The 6,547-nt window shown below is 40.8% G+C and overlaps 1 protein-coding gene across 1 annotated transcript in view; it reads left to right on the top strand.

Moving 5' to 3' along the window:
* The first annotated feature begins 2,379 nt into the window (after positions 1-2,379).
* Abcb11 (ATP binding cassette subfamily B member 11) overlaps positions 2,380-6,547 on the top strand; it is a 90,139-nt gene continuing 85,971 nt past the window's right edge. Inside the window, exon 1 of the mRNA XM_047545833.1 lies at positions 2,380-2,494. The gene's annotated coding sequence lies outside the window, so the exon portion shown is untranslated. The remainder of the gene's footprint in view (positions 2,495-6,547) is intronic.

The raw sequence follows: 6,547 nt of genomic DNA, 5'->3' as shown, positions 1-6,547 counted from the left end.
ACTCCGGCTAAGTTGACTTGTTCCTTAAACATACCAGCTGTCTCCTGCCCGGAGCTCTTGTGCTTGTTGTTCCCCTAGATGCCTGTGTACTTGCTCTTTCACATGCCTGGGGTCATTGATGCACCCCTTCCCTGCAAGGCTTGTCTCCAAGCATGGACCTCCTGCAGACATGAGATGTTTTACTTCTCTACTCTCTACCCACTGCCCCCTTCCTGCAACAGAATGTAAGATTCCTGAGGGCAGAGATTCTCATCTGCTTGACTCATTCCTGTATCCCACAGGTTACAGCACTGCTAGACAGAGAGCTGATGTTTTAATGGGATGACCACATGGACCACAGCGCTTCCTGTTTTCAGACCCTCTGCCATAAAGAAGCCCGACCGAAGCAAATTAGGAACCATGAGCTCGCTATTCATACTACCCATACTACCAGGCCACCCTGGAGGCCAGAGCAAAGGAGTAGAGAAGACTCCATAAACCCTCCTAGTGGTTCTGGAAAATTCCCTGCTCTGTCCTCACTGTTCTACAAGATGAGGCGAATGCAGTCTTGCAATGTTGTTTTCAGCTCTTGAACTCTAGGTTTTATTTTCCCTTAGGTCTGCATGCCATGTGAAAAGACAAATCTAGGAATATAAGGACCAATGAGCAGCTCACCTTGGGCTTGAGTTGATGGTTTTCTCCTGAGCATTTTTATTCTTTAGCTGTTGTAAATAACCTTGCCACAACAAAGGTAGATACAACAAAGGTAGATACAGTCATCTCTCCATCAAAGCTACAACTCCAGCTGGGTGCAGTATTGCATACCTGTGATCCCAGTGACTTGGGAGGCTGAGGCAGGAGGATTGCAAGTTTGAGGCCAGCCTCAGCAACTTAGCAAGGCCCAAAGCAACTTAGTGAGATCCTATCTCAAAACGAAAAAAATTTTTTAAAGGGCTGGGGATGTGACTCAGTGGTAAAGTGACTCTGGGTTCAACCCTGAGTACAAAAACAAAAGCAAAAACACCTTACAGCTGTGCTGCTGCTCTTTTGGTCTTGTGTGAAACAAAGTTCTCATTCCTAGGTCTGAATTGGTGCCAAACCAATGCTATTTTGTTCGCATGGTTTCAGAAGTCAGCCTATCCCAGGGTTTCCTTTCCCAAACTAGTTCTAATAACGGAATCTCTAGAAATCTTGTTTTCCTTTGCTAACCTTCATAAATTGAGATTTTAATATACAATTATAATGACATACAAAATTTGGAGTTGTCATTTATGTATATATTTAAATTTGTTTAAATATACATACGAAAACATTTACAAAATATACATAGTTTTTTTCTAGTAGAAACAAATTGTATTTGATGCTGAATTTTACAGAAAAATTTATGATAGGCAACTTAAAATTGAGAAAACTTGACCTTATAGCTTATTTTTTGCAAACTGTGACACAGGTCTATCAACTGCATTTCAAAGCACGGGCCAAAAGGTCAGCACAGGGTGTTCATTTGCTCCCTATCTTCTGGTTGTAAGACCTTAGCTGGATTACTTAATCTCTCTGTGCTTTGGTGTTTTTCCTCAGTATTAAATGGAAGTAATGATGATGTGCCTAATTCCTAGGGTTGTCAAGAAGCTCAGATAGGCCAATAAAAATAAAACCCTTCAACTACCAGTTACACATTAAGGGCTGGAACAGCATGGACTGGTCCATTAGTTCTGATTGGAAGACTTTGCTCAGGAAAGGAGGGGGATTAATAAATAACAGCATTTTGAGGAAAGTGGAAAGATTAACAAGAAGAAAGGAAGAGATGTGGGCAGTACAAGCCCCTGGAAAGGCTCTATGAATGTATTTGACTTGAGTTTTTGTTAAAACTTTTTTTAAAAAAATGATTAATTTCTACTCGTAGGGCTGCATCTGGTAGGCAGAGCTGGAGGTTATTGATTGTTCAGAACAAGGTGCAAGGGTCACCTGCGGACTCAGAGTTTTGAGCAAAAGGTATTTGCAGGTTATCAGTCTCCATGAGACTTTGGGGCTAGGTCTGGAACATCAGGGGCCTGCAACCTAAGGGTTTTCTGAAGGTCATCTTTCAAATTGAGAAGAAACAGTCAAAGGTATTTTTGTCTGTTAAATTTTAAAGCAACTTTTCAAAACTAAGGGTCTGTCTTTCAAGGGCCTCTGAAAGACAGAGAGAGAGAAGAGTGTTGGGCATGGCCAGAATCACAGGGCTCTCACGTGGTACTTCCCAAAGCCTTTGACACCCTCAGAGGGGTTCCCAGGTTGACTTTAGGTTTGGGGTTATTGCTTTGCATGTGTTTGACCTTCTTCACATGTCACTGAACTGTGCTTACTCTGGCCTTTGGGGCATTGACCTACAACAAATAGATAATACTCTCAAGCTTGAATTCTGTTCAGAGCTTTATTATGATGAAAACTGAAGCGGGAAAGGATTGCAAAGCTCTTTGACTGTCCACAGTGGAGTCCATTGATTCTTCTAGCTCCATCAAGTTCACATTCATAGGTAAGTGACTTACTCTTGTTACAGCATCTGAAGACCATGTTCTTCAAGTCCATTCCCTTTAAGTGTTACTTTGTGGGATATTGTGTTTCTGATTTACTCAAGGCTGGCCTACTCTTGTGTGACAAACAATGCTAAATGCATGGATAGACTAATGCATTAATGATTCCACATTTTATGTAATACAGGTGATTTGGTTGCTCTCAGTGCTTATTTTGTGTATCAAATCTCTTAGGAAGTGTGTGTGTGTGTGTGTGTGTGTGTTGCAAATGAGTGCATAGATTAAATTATCTGCCTAAAGTAAAAATGCCAATGAACTTTTTAAACATAACTTTATGAAAACACCATTCTGTTTGTAATGATAATCACAAAGTCTCAAGCTTTATCACAGTAAATTTTTGAAACGTATAAATTTGATCATATTCTTTGCTTGCCTAAAAGCTTCGAGTAGCTTCCATAGGCCTTGGGTTGAGATCCCAAGAACCCCATGATAAGGATCATGAAGTCCAAGGAATCAAGCAGCTGCATCCCCCAGAGCGGTCCCATTGGCTTTCCCCAGACTCACTGACACCTGCTGCTCTGTCTCAGGCTGAGTGTTTGCAAGGTGCTCTTCACCATCTGGGACACTCTTCCTTCTCCTCTCCTCTTGGCTACCTTGACCTCATCTTCAGAGTCTCCTGCTAAATGCACTTGCTCCAGACCCTCCCTCAACTCTCTAGACAATTCAGTTCCACTACTGAAGGGACCGGGAGATGTTTGTGTGTCCCCTTTACCCTCAACCATTATACCTGTACTTTCCTATATGTCATCTGTCTTCCCTGCCACACCATAAGCTCCATGAGGGTACAGTTGGTTGGAAAGTTGGTGTTCCAGGTAATATTTAAGTCGAGTAAATCACACTCTTGAGGGTTTGTCTCTGGGCTTCCAGCTGTTCTGAACTGACCTTGCAGTACAGGAATGGGAGGACTCACAATAGAGGAGTATTTTCTTTTAAAAAAATTTTTTTTCCCAGATGGGCATTTTTTTAAAATTTATTTTTATTGTACACAGATGGGCATTTTTTATTTGTTATTTTTAGATATACGTGACAGTATCTGTGTATTTTGACATTTTGTACATACATGGAGTATAACTTATTCTAATTAGGATCCCATTCTTGTGGTTTCACATGATATGAGGTTACACTTGTCATGCATTCATATACGAACATACAAAAGTTATGTCCAGTCCATTCTACCGTCTTTCCTAGTCCCATCCTCTCTCCCTTCCCTTCATTCCCCTTTGTCCAATCCTATGAACTTCTATTCTTCCCTCCCTGACCCCTTTTTTGTGTTTTAGCATCTGGGAATCAGAGAGAACATTTGGCCTTTGGTTTTTAGGGATTGGTTTAGTTCACTTAGCATGATAATCTTCAGTTCCATTCATTTACTGGCAAATGCCATAATTTTATTCTTCTTTACGGCTGAATAATAATCCATTGTGTACATATACAACATTTTCTTTATCCATCGTATGTTGAAGGGTACCTAGGTTGGTTTCATAGCTTAGCTATTATGAATTGAGCTGCTATAAACATTGATATGGCTGCATCACTGTAGTATGCTGATTTTAAGACCTTTGGTATAAACCAAGGAGTGGGATAGCTGGGTCAAATGGTGATTCCATTCCAAGTTTTCTGAGGAATCTCCATACTGCTTTCCAGAATGGTTGCACCAATTTGCAGTCCCACCAGCAATGTATGAGTGTGCCTTTTCCCCTACATCCTTACTAACATTTATTGTTATTTGTATTCTTGATAATTACCATTCTGACTGGAGTGAGAAGGAATCTCAGTATAGTTTTAATTTGCATTTCTCTTACTGCTAGAGATGTTGAACATTTTCTCATATGTTTGTTGACCATTTATATTTCTTCATCTGTGACGCACCTGTTCAATTCCTTTCCCAATTTATTGATTGGGTTATTTATTCTTTTGGTGTTAAGTTTTTTTTTTTTTTTTTTTGAGTTCTTTATATAGCCTGGAGATTAATGCTTTATCTGAGGTGCAGGTGGCAAAGATTTCTCCCATTCTGTAGGTTCTTTCTTTGCTTTCTTCATTATTTCCTTTTTCGTGAAGAAGCTTTTTAGTTTGGTATCATTCACTTTATTGATTCTTGATTTTACTTCTTGTGCTTTAGGAGTCTTGTTGAGGAAGTCTATTCCTAAGTTGATGTGATAGAGTTGGGCCTACATTTTCTTCTAGTAGGTGTGGGGTCTCTGTGTAGGTCCTTGATCCACTTTGAGTTGAGCTTTGTGCAGGGAGAGAGATAGGGATTCAATTTCATTCTGCTACGTATGGATTTCCAGTTTTCCCAACACCATTTGTTGAAAAAGCTATCTTTTCTCCAGCATGTTCGTGGCACCTTTGTCTAGTATGAGATAACTGTATTTACGTGGGTTTGTAGTACAGGAATATTTTCTGTAAAAGGCTAGATAGTAAATATTTTAGGCATTGGGGAGAGAGAGGGTCATAGTTTCTGTCACAGCTACTCAGTAACTGTAGCACAAAAGCACCCAAAGGCAACATGAAAATACCTGCACATGATAACTGTCTTCCAATAACACTGTATTAAAAAACAAAAAGGGGCAGTGGGCAGAATGCCCCCATTGTAGTAGAATCCTTAAACCTGGAAGGATTTCAGTTCCCCAGAGACCTTTTCTCAGTCCTCACTTTCTCTCTCTCCCTCCCTTCCACTCCTCTTGCAATACCAAGAGCTAATGGCTAATGTTGACACCAGACTTTGGTCATTCAGCACATTCATCTGTTGTTCTAGGCTGGTATTTTCAGCAAATCACTCCAGCAGCATTGGCCATAGTGAGGTGCACTTAGGAAAGTGGAGGGCACTGACATTTTGTACCCCCTGGATCTTTGCTTTGCACTTGGAATGACACCTGGAATGTGCCTTCTCCAGCTGTGACAGCCCCAAGTCTCCTATGGTACCATTCACTTGAACCCTTTTCTGGAGGCTGTCAATGTCCCAAGTTTTCTCAGATGACACATTCAGATGCTGGTCTCTGTCCCTTCTCTCTCCTGCCTGGCAGTGATCCTGTAGAAGTCTGCTGCTAATGTTCAAAGGTGGAAAAATCGTTGATATGTCCACCAGTAGTGGCATGGCTAGGAGACTGGCTTCCAATGTGCATTTCTGTGTTGATAAGATTATTTTATCAAGAGAAAACTTCAACCCTGGATTGATAAACAGGAGCTCATATGGTGGACAGGTTCTAGACCTCATGTTCTTTAGTAGAGAGGAACCTGGTGTTGGTGTAACCAATTAAAATTTCATGGGGGATTCCACCATTAGGTAGCCAAAGTCTGCCAACCAATGCTTAGAAATCTTAATTTCTTACTTGGAACTCCTAGATTTCCTGAAGTTTACTGGAAGACAGATTTTTCTGAAAGATCCTGAAAATTTCTAATCTCTTCCCAAGAGATTTTGGGAAGATGATATTTAAGTTGGGGAAGATTAAAATAACTTAATATGAAAACATACAGATGAAAACAAAATAACATTATCTTATTTTTAGTTCTCAATTGTTTTATTATTGGTTAGAGTAAAAGTTTATTCTTGTAAATTATTAAACTGGGCTCAGTGGCACACAACTATAATACCAGTGAATCGGGAAGCTGAGGCAGGAGGATTGCAAGTTTGAGGCCGGCTTCAGCAATTTAGTGAGACCTGAAGCAACTGTTATGGTTTAGATGTGGTGTCCCCCAAAAGCTCATGTGTGAGACAGTTTGGAAGATATATGATTGGTTTATAGCCTTAACCTAATCAGTGAATTGATCCCTGATGGGATTAACTGAGTGGTAACTGGAGGGAGGAGGGTTGTGACTGGAGGAAGTGGTTCATTGGTGGCGTAGCTATGGGGTATATACTTTGTATCTGGTGAGTGGAGTCTCTCTGCTCTGCTCTCTGATTGGCATGTGAGCTGCTTCCCTGTCATACTCTTCCACCATGATGTTCTGCCTCACCTCAAGCCCTGAAGAATGGAGTTGGTCTTCTATGGACTGAGACC

Source organism: Sciurus carolinensis, chromosome 3 (genome assembly GCF_902686445.1).
Source record: "Sciurus carolinensis chromosome 3, mSciCar1.2, whole genome shotgun sequence".
NCBI lineage: Eukaryota > Metazoa > Chordata > Mammalia > Rodentia > Sciuridae > Sciurus > Sciurus carolinensis.
This window is presented reverse-complemented; position numbering and strand designations above follow the sequence as displayed.